Source organism: Lichenostomus cassidix, chromosome 2 (assembly GCF_008360975.1).
Source record: "Lichenostomus cassidix isolate B80296 chromosome 2, HeHo_3.0, whole genome shotgun sequence".
In the NCBI taxonomy this organism is placed as follows: domain Eukaryota; kingdom Metazoa; phylum Chordata; class Aves; order Passeriformes; family Meliphagidae; genus Lichenostomus; species Lichenostomus cassidix.
Window position 1 is genome coordinate 122,607,445 of NC_139482.1, and position 16,386 is coordinate 122,623,830.

Here is a 16,386-nt window from a genome sequence, read left to right on the forward strand (position 1 = left end):
GATTGAGCCTCTGGATTCTTTGTCTCTGGTAATGCATGAGCTATCCAGCTCTCTGGGTGAGTGAGAATCTGTGCCTTACACCGGCACGGGTGTGAGAAGGGTCTTTCTGTACAGCACCAGAGCAGTGCTGGCTGGAGTGATCTCTTGATAGCCTTAGAGACACTTTCGGTAAACGCAGAGGCCTGTTTCCACCCCTCCCCCCCCTCTGCGTTACACCATAAAACATTTTAAACTCCCTAGAATTTTGCTAAAGCTGACAAATATCTGTTGCATACAGTTAGTGTTTTTTCTGATTTTCAGAACTTCCTAGAAGTACAAGAAAATCCAGCCAAAAAAGTCCTAAAGAAATGACAGTCTTGCTGATGACACAATGAATTTGGGCTCATTCATGATCTCTCTTTTTGCGTGCTTACCTTTGCAAAGAAGAGAGTGTCCAGGAGAATCACTGTTGAATTTCTCAGCTCGTCTGGGGTTGGTCGCATAGGAGAAACAGAAATTTCTGAAAATGTCCTGATTTTTCGCTATGAATATGAGAGTATAGAAGAGAAGGTTAGTTTTATGGAGATATGTATCTGAGCCTGAATTTATGACTATTTAGCAGACAATACGTAAACCTCAAAGTCTACAGTTAGGTAGGTGAAGAAATAAAGATAATATTCTGCTTTTTCTGTAGCCTGTCTCCCCTGATGGACCCTGGGTCATTTGTGTTTTGTGTTTGTTTTGATAGCATTTAGTCCAATTATATCTAATCGGTCCTCCAAACACCATGAAGTGATGGCAGAAAAAAAATCAGATTATACAGGACTGATAGAATTGTTCCAGGAGCTATATCTACAGAGGCATTGAGATTTCACCTGAAGTCTCTTTGACTTTAAGGTAGTGTTTGATCTTGATTCACTTACATCATGCCTTGCATAGACTCCCTATGTCTTCCTCAAGCTTTCAACAGTAAATTGTACAGCCAAGGTACATAAACCCAAAGCAACCACTGTCTTGTCTCTCCAAAACAAAGAACCATATAAGCTGGATGGTTCATTATGTTTTGCATGAAGTGAATTTTGTTTAGAAACCTATAATCTGGGGCTCTGATAATTTTTATCATTCACCATTAAGAAAGTAGTACAGAATTCAGATTTCTTTGTGTATATTCTGCAGTTCTTCTTAAGATTATAATTTTAGTTCTACCATACCTCTGCCATTTGCACTAACATGTCTAGATGTTGTCTTATATAAACTTCGGAAATTATAACGTTGGTGTTTTATGCCATTGCAATGCACAAACCTGCATGCTCAGTAAGATCAGAGTCAGGTCCTTTTTTTTCCAAAGCAAGTGAAATCTTGGTGCAAATAACATAAGGGCATAAAAATAAAAAAGTATATATAAATATATGTATACTTTGTCCTGATATGTATATACTGCCATAGTGTTTTTCTTTTGCCAGTCCAGTCTAACACATGCAGGGTTCTTGATTTCAAGCTCAGTTACCATCAGGAATAAAGTCAGTTTTATGGGAACTTTATCATATTCATTACAAACGTTAGGAGTGAAGAAGTGCACAGGAAAGAGAACTAAATTTAGAGTATGGGGATACCTCTTTTATCAGAACACTTAGCATAGTCTGTGCTTGGGCTTATGGACTACTGAGTGTCATTTATTGTCTTAAATTGTTAACCTTTTAGGCTGTATCCATGCCAAAACCTCTCTGTTCAGGTATGGAAAGGAATAGCAGAGGGTATGGGAAGAAAAAAAGAGTAAAGTGATTTGGATGTAAACCATAGTGTTGCTTGCACTTCATGTTATTAAGTGATGTAGCTGCAGCCGCAGTCTTTATATTCAGCCCTCTGAGTGTTGTGTGCTAGTGAGGAGGAGTCACACATGATGAGATGTTGACAGATGTGATTTGCTTTAGTCGTAGATTTGATTGGGAAGGAGTTACAAGAAGCAAGATACTAAAGTTCATGAACAGCAATTTGTAAAATCCATTAATTGTTGCTGGTTTTACTACAGAAATAGATAGCAGAGCTCTTCTGGGGTATGGAAGTGCCTTCAATTTTGAACACGAGGCCAGAGGACAAGTATATTGATTTTCTTCTCATAACTGTAGTATGCCTTTGGATTACCCACTGTGCTAGCTCCATCAGGATAGAGCTTGACTACCTTTTTCCTAAGACAAATTGATTTGCCCACATTTTTCAATAAGTTTGTGAATATGAAATAGTTTCTATGAAAAAATAAAAACCGAAATATAATTAGTTTTGTATTATAGGACTGTGAGTTAGCTTGATCTTGTTAACATACACTGTACTCATAGAATCATGGAATTGTTTGGGCTGGAAGGGACCTTTAAAGGTCAGCTAATCCAAACCCTGTGCAGTGAGCTGTATGTTAGACACTGACATACAAATCACTAACATACAAATCACTAACACAGCAGCTCTAACAACATGCTTTGGATCCTCCTAACTTTTGATAATTAGCAAGGAGTGTATACTTTTGTAGGCGACCAAAAGAAACATGACTTGTTGGAAAACGCAGTTTTCCAGCAAAACTTGTGTTAGTTGAGCAGGCCTGAACAAAGCCTCAGCATAGCCAGGCCTCAGTGAAAATCCTAACAGGCCGCAGTAGTTTGCTTCCCTGAGAACACTTCCTGAGAAAATATCAAAAGATGCAGCTGTGTAAAGAATGTACGGGAGGAAACTTGTGATTAACAAGGAATGAGGGAGTCACCAAGAAAATCCCTGAAGATGTGAGAACAGGCTGCTCATACGTGTGTAGCTATAATCAGAAATATCTGTAACAGTATATAAGTTTCTCGTTTGGTGAAATAAAATGGAGCTTGCTTTATGACTTATGTTAAGTCGTGTGTGAGTTCTCTCTCTCGCCATTCATCAATGACTAACTATCCCTGGTCAAATTCTCCGACAGTAATAATATATATTGAATAAACACATTCAAAGAATATTCACAGTGCACATAGGTTTCATAAAAATTTCTCTAAATATTTCCTAGCAAAACTCTTTGATTTGTATTCTTGATCAAGATAAAGAGCATGATGTTTCCTTTCAAATTGTAAAGCTCTGAATACTCTTAAAATATCTTCATAGGAGACCAAACAACAGGGTTTTTTCTCTCCCAGCCACATTCTCAGAAATGGTTGAAATATTCAGACAAAAACATTAGTAGGGGGGAAAGGTATAATTCAGGTAATAAATGGAATAGAGAACTTTCATTTAAAATTGCTAACAATTAGAAAAGTTGTAAGCAATTGGTAGTAAAGCCTTTGCACATGAAGCAGGCTTCTGTTCAAGCTTTTCATGGACGGCTTTGCCTGTAGATAGTGATGCATGAGACATTTTTACTTTTGTCAAGTATCTCATAGTGAATACTTGCTGAATTGTTTGTGTGAATAATTCCCACCAGCAGGCTGTTTAGAAACTGCCTAGTGCTGTTTGTTCTCTTGGGTTATATGACTAATTTTATCATGCATTACTTATAATAAAAATAATTAAGCCCCAAGCCAGGGTTCTGTAGATATGTCCAAGTACACCCTTCTCCCATAGCAACTTGCGGTCTAATATGAAACAGGTCCCAACAAGCCATGGGAACAATAGTAAACAGTGAAGAACAAACTGCATATGTCAATGAATATAACAGCACTAGGAAAATGCTTTCATGCTGCCCTGGCTCTGTCCCTCTGCCAGTAGTTGATCTCAGTGACAGAAGTCCAGGGTAAGTGCAGGTAACTTGGGAGCACTAAATCATTAAGGATTGTCTTAGAGGCAAATAAATGCGATGTGTGTGCGTTTCATCAATAGATGCACAGGCATACCTGTGCCCCAGTCGCTTTCCACGCTCCCCTTTGGCGTCGCACTGCTGGCAGGAGGCAGAGCAGCAGCCCCAGCTCCTCGGCTGCAAGTGCAGCAGGGCGAGGCTGCAAATGCTCTGCCATCAGCAGTTCCCAGGGTTTGGATGTAACTCAATAACAGAGACTTGTTTACAGGCTGTCTGAAGTTGCTGAGGATTCACAAAGTGTCTTGCAATAGCTGGTGTCACAGTGACCTGCATGTCATCCCATGGGTAGTAGCCAGATCCTCGTTCCTGAAAATATTTGCATGTATGTATTCAGCTACGTTAAAATAACTTGTGCAATGAGTAAACTGCAAACTTTTATATGGAGAAATTAATGACCCATATGTGTTCCTTTACTGATGTTGCAATCTACTTGCCCTGTAATTACAATTGAGCACAATAGTGATTACTATTAAGAGAAATCAATTTGGTGAGGAGTAAAGACAAAATTATTCTTTTGGCATGTGGCCCTGATGTTACATAAGAACTTTGTCCTCCTGGAAGGCTTATACTCTTTCTGACAATACCTACGCTGCTTGATCAAAGGAGACTTTCAGATTCAGTGAATAACATCTGCTATGCAGTCTCATGAGTTGTCACATTGGGCATGATCTTGCTCTGATAAGATCAGATTTCTTGGAAGAAATAATAGCAATAGAGATTTGAAACAACACTAATCAAATTCTCCAAATGAAACAAGCTTGGAATGGACCAGAATACAGAATAGAATGTCTTCAAAACTTACTAAAGTTGTAACTGCAGTGAAAAGCAGGAGTCATTCTTCTATGGTCTTGTTTATTGTGATTCCTAGATACTTGTGGTTGTACACAGACCTAAGCCCTTTCAGTATCAGAGCTGAAGTCAGTGTAGATCTGTAGGTCAGCACAATCCTGAGGGAAAGGCTGCTGGAGATTCTTTACTTAATGAGGATAAAACAGAGCCACTTCTGGTCATTGCCACAATTGTAACGCAGAGTGTCCCAAATTACAGGTTCTGAAACTGTCTTATTTCACTTTCTGCACATGTATTTTCTTCCCCAAGTGTATAAGGAAATCTAAGTGGGTTACTTATTTGTTTTTATTGCCTGTGGACCAGCATGTTTGGGGAAAACCATAATAGAAACAGAGTATGTTTTAGGGCCAGTTACAGATATAGAATAGTTTTTATGGATGCAGGCATACTAAGCACTAGAGGTTGTCAGATACTAGATCAGGCAGTAATGTGGTTTTCCACAGAATCCCAGAACGGGTAAGGTTGGAAGAGACCTGGGTGATGTGATCCAACCTTCCTGTTGGAGCAGGGTCTTCCTAGAGCACCTTGTTCAGGATTGTGTCCATGCTAGTCTCGGATATCTGCAGTGAGGGAGACTCCACAACCTCTCTGGGCAATCTGTTCCATTGTGCACACTGTAAAGTTCTTCATCTTGTTCAGGTGGAACTTCCTGTGCCTCAGTTTCTCCCTGTTGCCTTGCCTATTGCTTGGCACCACTGAGAAGAGCCTGGCTCCATCCCATTGTCACCCTCCCTTCAGATACTGATAGACATTGATGAGTTCACCTCTCAGTTGCTTCTCCTCAAGGCTGAACAAGCCCAACTGTCATAACATATTCTCTCGTCAGAGAGATGCTCCAGTTCCCCAGTCATCTCTGTACCCCTCTGCTGGATCTGCTCCCTGTCTCTCTTGTACTGAGGGGCCCAGAACTAGACACAGCACTCCAGATGTTGCCCCACCAGGGCTGAGTAGAGGGTCAGGGTCACCACCCTTGGCCAGCTGGCAATGCCCTTTCTAATGCCCCTGAGGTTACCATTGGCCTTCTTGGCCACAAGGGCACTGCTGGCTCATAGACAGCTTCTTGTCTGCCAAAACCCCCAGATCTATTTCCACAGAGCTGTTTCCCATCAGGTCAGCCCCTAGCCTATACTGGTGCATGGGATTATTCCTCCCCAGGGGCAGGACCCTAAATTTGCCTTCATTGAACTTTGTTAAGTTCCTCTCTGACCATGTCTACAGCTTGTTGTCCAGGTCTTGCTGCATGGCTGCACAGCACTTGGATATTTGTCTCTCCTCCCAGCTTTGTATCAACAATCTTGTTGAGGAGGCACTCCATCCCATTGTTCAAGTCATTGATGAACAAGTATGAACATTGATGAAAAAAGTAGGGAAATATTTTGCCTACTTTCTGTGTGATACTTCAATCAGTTACCACATTCCCTATCTTCAACCCCAAAATATCATGAATTATCATTATATGTAAATTACCCATATATATATATATATATCTATACGTGTGTGTGTGTATATATACACATCAGTGGTTTTATACATGTAAGTTATGTATAATATATATGCTTTGCATGTTACTTTGGGTTTGTGAAGCATGAAAGATGTTACAAAATATTAATTGTTATTGTAGCAGATGGCCCTGGGTCTGCCAGATGTGTTGAGATGCTGTGCTTCATTTGGTGAAAAACTAGGGATACTAACTGAGCCACGGAAGGAAATGAGAGGGCAAAGAAATTTATAAAAACACCTGATTTGTATTGATCCATGAATAAATCGGACTCTGTTTTGGCCCTAGTTTAAAGATATAATAGATTACTATGAAACTGAACTAGAAAATAATATTTTTTTCTAAATAAAAGCTGTAATACTACACAAAGGCCAAACCCACCAGCTGCACTGAGAATCATCCCTGGCTGAGTATTGGGGTGGGGGCAGAGCACAGCTCACAGAAGCTAGGTTTGCACAGACTTCCCCCCCAGCTGAGGGGGAGGAGGAGGTTTGGGGCGTGTGGTGTAACCTCTGGTCAGAGGCAATGAACACCCATCCATCCTCTGTTACACAAACTGGCCCAGCTGTGGAGCCCCCAACCCCACTGGCCACATCCACGGGAGTTTCACGGGAGAGGCAGCTGAGGGGGAGTCCCAATCCATCAAAGACCCCCCAAAGTGCTCCCCAGAGGCCTGGCACCACAGGAGTGCAGGTGATGCGAGCAGAGTCTGCTGCTAGAGACTGCCCCTCCCCTGGGGGACATGTCTGGACATTGCCCCTGGCCTGAGTGTATATTAACCCATGGGATTCTGTGCTTTTTGGGGGGACCATCACCACCGAGAAGAGCAGCTGGAGAGGATCAATGCAACATCGTTGGGATCCACGGATGGTGATATTTTCTTTCTCCCTCTTTCTGTCCCGCCCCCCCCACCTCTTTTCCTACTTCTCCTTTTCTCCCTTTCCCTCTCTCTCTCTCATATTTACTAGCAAATAAAACCCATACTATTGACTGGCATATGGTCTCGTTTGCACCTTAATTCGGGCAGAGGTATTGACAAAGAACCTTAGTATTTGGATCACAACAATCTATTAGCCAAAAAAAAAGCCAAAACAAGTAGAATTTAGATTTGCAATTGCCTATGAAAAGCTTTACAAATATTTACTAATCAAACTCATATCAGTGCCTGAAGGAATTAGTACTTCTGAATCTAGATAAGAAAGTCTGGCAGATTTATATGCAAATGCATGCTATTGTCACTTGGTCAGAATTACTAAGACACAGTAATGAAAGCACAGTCAAAACACACACAGGTCTGAGCTTTATTTCAAACACAAGTTTCTAGTTTCCTGTGACTTTTTTCTTCTTATTAAGGTAAAGCAAACAAAAATTCCAAGAAACAAAAAAAGGAATTATTTCTTCTTCCCATGTTTTTCTAGTGAATTTTTGTTATGATTTAAAATGTGTCTTTGTAACCATTAATGATGTCTGCATTGATCTGACTTACCTAATCACAAATACTGGATATCAATTATCTCCAAAATAATTCCTCTTTCTCAGTTTAAAAAGAAGTCACCTGTGGATAATAACTTAGATGAACAACAGCAGAATTACAGGTATCTGTAGGGCAAAATACCATTCTATTATAATGAAAAACTGAAAATAAATTGACAGTATTATTCAGCCTGAAGTACAGGAGAATTTGGGAGCACTTGCCTGAGGTACTGCAAGTGACGAAGGGCTCAGAGAAATTTTTTTTTTTTCACTTTGCCATATTTTAGTGAAACTTAGTAATATATTAAGTTAAAGGCCACTAAATTGAAGATCAATAAAAGGAATTTTATAAACCATGCATGGTTGTGGCTGTGGTTGGATGTATGTGTGCATGGGGAGAGAGGGAGAGAGAGACCTAGGTCCTGCCACATTTTCTACAACACAAAGATATAACCTAACAGGTTGAGAGTGGGTAAAGGACTGAACATTTCATGAATGTGCACTACGTTCTGATGTGTTTTCTCCTCTTCACTGGCATTTAGTTTGTAAAAGTCTTAGTGTATCAAATTGCATGGTGTTACAGCAGTCCTTCTTACCATGTAGTACAGAAATGCAGGATAACTATGGATCTCCTTAATAGACCCTCATGCCCATTATTATTTTATAATTTAAGATGTGTGAATTCACCATACTGCAAATGAAGGGGGAACAAGAGGCTTCTCTTTAATGCACATTACTAATGTTTCTCATGACAGCTATAAATCATGTAACTGCTAATTTGACATCTAGACATATAGAAGGAAAAGTTTTCACAGCCAAATATTTTTCTTTGTTTTTCTTTTGTAAACAGAAGATTAAAAGAAACATTTGAATTCTTAAGAAAAGCTATTCTTAATTGAACTATTCATTACTTAAGAATTTGGGCTCAGATCTTCAAATAAATCCATCATTTTGGGTTTTGTTGCAATATCTATTTCTTAAAATAGTTTTAGTACTTTTTTTAACTGCTAAAGTGTTCCCTACTTGTGAAAATCACTTCAGTATTGACACAATGGAACTTTGATCTGAAAAGATGATGTTTCCATCACTGTTAGGTAGCAGCTGACTTAAACTAGTTTTTTTCTTTACATCAAAAGCATAGAATACTTTAATCATGTTATCTGTCTTAAATAAAAAGCCTGCAATAGCTTATGTGCTTAATATGGGTAAGAGAAGCGTGCTTTCAAATAATGGAAAAATAATAGGAAAAGCCAAAATGAATGTGCAGAGCTCTATAATAAATCTTTCCCCCCAGTTTGATTTGGAAGTTCATTTCAGAGGGAAAGCTGAATATAATTTCTTTCATTCCCCAGCATCACAAGAGCATGGTTTATGGTGTTGGACATCGCCATGTAAAAGGGAAGTTTAAACTCATCCTACTCAAGGGTGAAAATTCAGAGCAAGCAGTGAATCATGACGCAGCATGAGCACCTCTCACAGTTTGGCACTGCTGACAATAGAAAGGCAGTTGTAAAAGCAGCAGTAATGCTCAGATCATGACAATGAGAATCTGAGGACTTTTCATGGAATCGTGGAATTTTTTAGGTTGAAAAGGATCTTTAAAACCATCAGGTCCACCTGTTAACTCAGCACTGTTGTCTTTCCCACTGAACCATGTCCCTAAGGGCTACAACCACACTTTTTTGGAACACTTTCAGGAATGGTGACTCAACCACTTCTAATAAACCTTCCTTTATAACTCTTTTAATGAGGACTTTTTTCCTAATACCAAATCTAAACCTCCCCTGGCACAACTTGAGGTCATTTCCTCTCATCCTGTCACTCGTTACTTGTGAGAAGACACTGACCCCAACCTCACTACAGCATCCTTTCAGGTAGTCATAGAGAGTGATAAGATCCCCTGTGATCCTCCTTCTCTTCAGGAAAAACAGCGCTAGATGTCTCAGCCATTCCTCGCAGGACTTGTGCTCCAGACCCTTCCCCAGCTCCCCTGCCCTTTTCTGGACACACTCCAGCACCTCAATGTCTTTCTTGCAGTGAGGGGCCCAGGAGTGAACAAAGGATTTGAGGTACAGCCTCACCAGTGACCAAGCAGGACCTGCTTTTCCTGAACCCAGGCTGGCTGGGCCTGATCCCTTGGCTGTCATGCATGTGCCATGGGATGGCACTCCAGGTGATCTGCTCCATGACCCTCCCTGGCACCGAGGTCAGCTGACAGGCCTGTAGTTCCTCAGACCCTCCTTCCAGCCCTTCTTGTAGATGGGTGTTACATTTGCCAACTCCTTGTCAACTGGGAGCTCCCCAGTTAACCAGAACTGCTGGTAAATGATTGAAAGTGCTTCAGTGAGCACTTCCACCAGCTCTGTCAGTACCCTTGGGAAGATCCCATCCATCCCCATAGACTTGCAATTGTTGAAGTGGTGTAGCAGGTACGTGACCATTTCCTCTTGGATTATGGGAGCCTCATTCTGCTCCCCATCCCTCTGTTCCAGCTCAGGGGGCTGGGAACACAGAGAATAACTGGTCTCACTGTTAAAAGATTGAGGCAAAGAAGGCATTGAGTGTTTCATCCTTTTCCTCATCCTTCATCACTACCTTTTCCCCCACTTCCAATAACACATGGAGATTCTCCTTAGTCCTCCTTTTCTTGCTGATTTATTTATACCACAATTTTTTGCTGGCTTTTACAGCCAGATTAAGTTCTAGTTGTGTTTTGGACCTTCTAGTTTTCTCCCTGCATAACCTCACAACATCCTTGTAGTCCTCCCAGATTGTCTGTTCCTTCTTCTGAATGTCATATAAAGTTCCCTTTTCAGCCAGACCAGTCTTCTTCCTCACTGACCCATTTTTAGCGCATGGGAACAGCCTGCTTCTAGACTGTTATGATTTCCTTCTTGAAGAAGGTCCAGACTTCCTGGACTCCTGTGCCCTTCAGGACTGCCACCCAAGGAGCTCTGTCAAACAGTCACCCAAATAGGCCAAAGTCTGCCCTCTGGAAGTCCAAGGTGGCAATTCTGCTGACCAGAAAAGAAGACTCTATAACTTTGTGTCCACTGGCCATCACATCATCCACCAGTCCTTCTCTGTTCACAAGAAACAGGTCCAGCAGGTGCCTCTTTTGGTAGGTTCATTCACCATCTGCATCAGGAAGTTACCTTTCACACACTCCAAGAACCTCCTAGACTGTTTCCTCTCTGCTGTGTGGAATTCCCAGCAGACATCTGGTAAGCCAAAGTCCTCCAAAGAACAAGGGCTAGCAATTCTGAGACTTCTCCCAGCAGGAAATAGAAATATTAATTTCTAAAAAATAGATTATTTCCTCTGTGTCTTCATCCTCCTTGGGTGGTCCGTAACAGTCTCCCACCATGATATCTGCCTTGTTAGTCTTTCCCCTGATTTTTATGCATAAACACTCAACCCTATTGTTGCCATGACTAAGCTCTAGACAATTGAAACACTCCCTAAAACAGAGCCACTCCATTGCCTCCATTGCCTCTCCTTCCTTGCCTGTCCTTGCACTCCAGATATGTCTGTCATCTCACCATGTCTCTGTGATAGCAACTATGTCATAGTTTTCCTGCTGCACAAAAAAAAATTCTTACCTTTCCTAGGAATAGAGTTCATTCTGTGAGATATCCCCAATTCTCTCTTTCAGCCTGCTGTTTTTCTGCTTCTGTTGTTTTCGCTTCTCTCATGCTGGGCATTTGGTATTCATTATCTATGAATGTGCTGAGGACTGAAATGTTGTATGGAGTCAGTAAACTGGCAGACCAGTTCAGTGACTCAGCTAAAAATCTTGTGTTGAAATCTAAGGCCAAATAATCTTGCTAGCCTATTCAGTAATTTCAAACATGTCTCATAGAAACTGCTATTCATGGAACATTTACAGCTACAGATGGCTTGTAGTCAGGAATAGTTTTCCTATGAATTTCCTTATCCCAAAGGATTTATTTCATCTTGTCCTGTGCCAGCTGGGTGCAGCAAAGAATAGTTAGTTGCCCACTGCTCTTTATCCTTCTAACCATGCTGTGAGACTGTTCTGCTTTTGTTAGCAATGATGGAGAGTAAACTGTGTTCCTTTGGAACCCATTTCCATGCCCATCCTTTTGTACTGGGTAACGGCTTGGGCCAGTGCCTGTTTGTTTGCTAATGTAGCTCTTTGCACTAGCTCTTACTCTGCCAGAGTTGTGGTGCTTGTAGCCAAGCAGTTATGACCCTATAATATGCAGGACAGCTCTGCTTGCACTGGCCATAAATCCCACTACTCTGGCACTTTGCAGAATTGGGCAATTCCCAAAAAGCTTACAGGACAGAATGGCTGTTCATCATCAGCAACATAGCAAGGGCAGAGGAGATGAATAATGCCAAACTTCTCCCTCAACTATATGTATGTGCAAGCATTGAGTAGCAAGGGCCCTCATTTTCTCCCATTATCAGCTAAAGTTATCTCTCATTATCAGCTAAAGAGTCCATCAGGGAGTATGAGAGACACCTTTGACTTCAAGAACAGGCTGATGATTGCTTAAATCACAGCCTAGATGTACTTGCTTGAGAGTTTTAGCTTACTTCCTGCCATTGTCTCTGTCTGGCAATGAGTTGTCATGCTACACAACTGTCTACACCTACCTGCCTTATCTAGTGCAGGATATCCTCCTAATCAATCTGTGGAGTCCATGTGCACTTCAGTTCTTATTCCTTGGCCTGCAAAAAGGTTGGAAACACAACTTTAAAGCTTAAAGTGTGAAAAAGTGTGAAAAGGTGAATTAGTTGTATTTCTGATGTTTAATGTGAGATGAAGTAACATATTTCTATTTTTTTTTTTTTTCTTAAAAGCTACACTTGGTGCAGAGCTGGGTGCTGTTGATGATTATGACATTTCATGCAATCCCCATTGGGACTTACAGTGGGAGGAAGTAGAACAGTCCAAGAGTCCCCACCTCAGTTCTCAGGTGATTTCATAGAGAAAAAAGGACTTGAGAGATCTTGTCAAGAACAGGCAATGTGCCTGTAATGGTTGCTAGGAAATTTTAGGTGGTCTTTACCCCCTTTTCCTTCCTGAATAGCACATGTCATGAAAACTGAAATTGAGAGAACCTTGTCAAAAATAAACTATTCTTGAATACTTTTCTGAACTGGGGCTTGAAAAGTCTTTCTGTTGAATAGCAGAGGTGCCAGTTTTCCTTTTATTTCACACCTTTAAATACTGTAAAGATATTTTTGTGAGAGCTCTGGTTTTGCTGTGAAATGTTGTGTGGTGCAGAATTCTTCATTGCACTCGTAATGTCCTTCTGTCTTGGCTTACCTGTAAAGTCCCCTGACAACTAATGATCAGAAGGAAATTAAGAGTTTCAGCTGTTAACAGCTGTCTTTTTTTTATGTGTGTGAATGCTAATAACATTCTACCCCAGTGGGTGGATGAATCTGTCCTCCCAAATTTGGCAAACGTTTTCATTCACTTAGCACAGAAACACAACCTTCTCTTTTCCCCCTACTTCACAAGGGTGATTTTTCATGTGGATCAACCATGTATTATTTTCACTGAGGCAGCTGGAATATTTTGATTGATAAGTAACTTTTTACATCTCCAGTTTTTCCAATATGATTTTCTTCGCTTATTCATAGTCTTTGAAAGGGCTGGTTCTCGTTACTGATGGATAAGTGTGCATTCCAGCTCAACATGAAATAGTTGGGTGGAGAGAACAGCTGTTGATACTTCCATAATAATTTGGAAAGTCAGTGTAGCTGACAAAACAAATGAGCCAGATTGTGCACCTTAACCACAAGTTGAGTTTGAATTTATATTTAACCAGTTTTGCTCCCTTGCACAAAGAACATTACTGCATGAACAGTCCCATAGATCAATGGAAGTATTTACAGAACACAGTGCTGTTAATAGGAAGCTGGCAGAACTGCATTCTTTTCTCCAAAATTTCCACCTGCCTCTACTGAGCTAGTTTCTCTCCCTTCAGGAAAGCTACCCTGAATTATTAGAGCTGTGCTCCAGTTCAGCTGATAACAGTAGGCATTTTTTGCAAGGGATGTGTTATATGGCAGAGATTACTGTTCTTGGTCTGTAGGCAGCTGTGTTAATCCATGGTTTAGAACCACATACTACCCCCTTCTTCTTCCCCACTGCCAGTGCTAAATACAGCAGAGAATTCCTGGTTCCCTATGACCATGATTAACAGGGCATTTGTGTCTTTTGTGTCCAGATTTGCTTTTTCCTCTATTAAAGGAGGCTGCTTTTCTCCCGAAGCTCTAAAGAAACATAGCTTCTGCTTTGAAAAGCTAAGCACTGCTCTTGCCCAAATAGCTACATTTACTGATCCATAGAAACAGAAAATAAGAACAGAGAGAAAGCATTATAGAATACTATTTTTTGTTCCCCATATATTGTGGGGTTTTAATGAGTTCTTGGGCAGAGCAGCCCACAGTGCAACACCCCTCAGTGTTCATGACAAATGGTCTTCATTGCCATGCAAAATTTTATGCTATTGGTAAACCTGTCTGCAGTTTACTTGATCACTATTAAATTTTTCTTTCTTACCTTTCTATGCATTCCCATATTTCTAAACAGTGTGACAGAAAGAAATGGAATGAAATAAACAAAATGAATAGTTTTGACAGAAACACAAGATTTGCATTGCTAATCTAAATTGATTGATTTCTTTGAAATGATGTTTTGGTAAGACTCTTGTTTTTGTAGAAATGGATTTACTACAACAGGGATTCAAGGCATTTAAGAACATTTTCTATACTGGCAGCTACTGGAGCAGCAGAACTTTCCACAATTGTGCGTACTTACAGGCCTGATTGCCTGAGAGCAAGAGTTCCCTCTTGATGAAATGTCATGACCTTTGTCATGACCATATCAATTTGTCATTGTTAGCTTTCTGATACACTGAAACCAGTGAAACCTTTAAGAACAAGAGGTGATAGTGCCTTGTAGTTCTAAAGCATTTAGTCTTGCCTATAAAAGCTTAAATGGTCAAAAGGATACTTTGATTACAAATATTATGAAAAAGACCTTAATGCCTAATCTTAACTCTGTAATTACAAATTATTGTCAGAAAGTAGTAGATAAGATCAAGAATAAAATTTCCAGAAATTTTACTGTCTTCAAATCCTGTTGCCTGTTTTATCTGGAGTTACCTCTGTCAAAAATCCTCTTTTTGTCAGACCTCACTCTCTAGCCTGAGATGATATATGAAACTATTCAATTTGACACCTGAATGGTCGTGGCAGTGTAAATGATAATATGCTAACTTTATTCCATTACTTTCATTAATACTGACTCAGTTACTTTTTCTTCTGTATTGGCATAAAGATGGTCTATTTCTGTATGTGAAAACCATGTACCCCATGGAATTAATTTCATACATTTTTCTTTTGATGAAAGCTTTGTAACATTTTCAGATGCAATATCCTTTAATAAAACTAAAAGCTTCCCAACTAGTTGTACAGGGAAATACAATTCAGACTAGTTTAATCTTTTATGAGCTAGTGTATGGCCACTTTTTAAATGTAAGTTTCTGCACTTTCTATCATGTTTGATTCATAAATGTATTACTTCACATTAGGCTACAGTGAATTACCATCAACATATTTTACTTATCTAGATTATAGCCTCTTAAATGTAATTTATGTCCTGTTAATGGAGGTAGGGATTTATAAAACCCTGAAGCACTATTCCTTAATTCAGCTTTTTGTTGTCTTTCTTGAACCTTTTCCTCTTTGCGTATCTGTAGCTCTCTCTGGTCTTATTTGTCACCTTGGTAGACCCACTTTTTGGCGGGGCAGTTTTCTACAAAGGCAAATGTAAGATCCTGCCCCTGTGGAAGAATAACCATTACAGGATGGGGGCTGACTTGCTGGAGAACAGCTCTGTGGAAATAGACTTTGGGGTCCTGGTGGGCAACAGGTTGTCCATGAGCCAGCAGTGTGTCCTTGTGGCCAAGAAGGCCAATGGTATCCAGGGGAGCATTGGGAAGAGCATTGCCAGCAGGTTAAAGGAGGTGATCCTGCCCCTCTGCTCAGTCCTGGTGAGGCCTCACCTGAGATTCTGTGTCCAGTTCTGGGCTTCTCAGTTCAAGAAAGATGAGCAACTCCTGGAGAGGATCCAGTGGAAGGCTACGAAGATGATTAGAAGCACCTCTCTGATGGTAAAAGGCTGACTGAGCTGGAACTGTTTGGCCTGTAGAAGACAGAGGGCAATGAAGACATCATTTGTCAGTACAAGCAAATATCTTAAGAGTGGATGTCAAAAGGATGGGGCCAGACTCTTTCCAGTACACATGGGCACAAACTGAAACACAGGAAGTGCCTTCTGAATATGAAAAAACTTCTTTGCTGTGAGGGTGGCAGAGCACAGGAACAGGCTGCTCAGAGAGGTTGTAGAGTTTCTTTCTCTGGAAGAATTCAACACCTGCCTGGACATGATCCTGTGCAACCTGCTCCAGTGCTTGAACAGGGATATTGAACTAGATGATCCCCATAGGTCCCTTCCAACCCCAACTCTTTTGCTATTCTGTGATTCTGTAAATCTATTCGGAAGCTGAAGTTGACCAAAAACTGGCAGATTATTTACTGTCGCTAAAATAGCTCTAAAAATTGTTAAACGCAGTAGCTGCTGTAACAGGGGATTAACTTTCCATCCCAATGCACTGTGTATTGGCAGCAATGATGGTATGTTCATATCTCTGTATGGAGATATCTTTGATTCCCAAGAAATCAGGGTGTTGGAGATGAATGCAAAGTAAAACATGTGCTACAT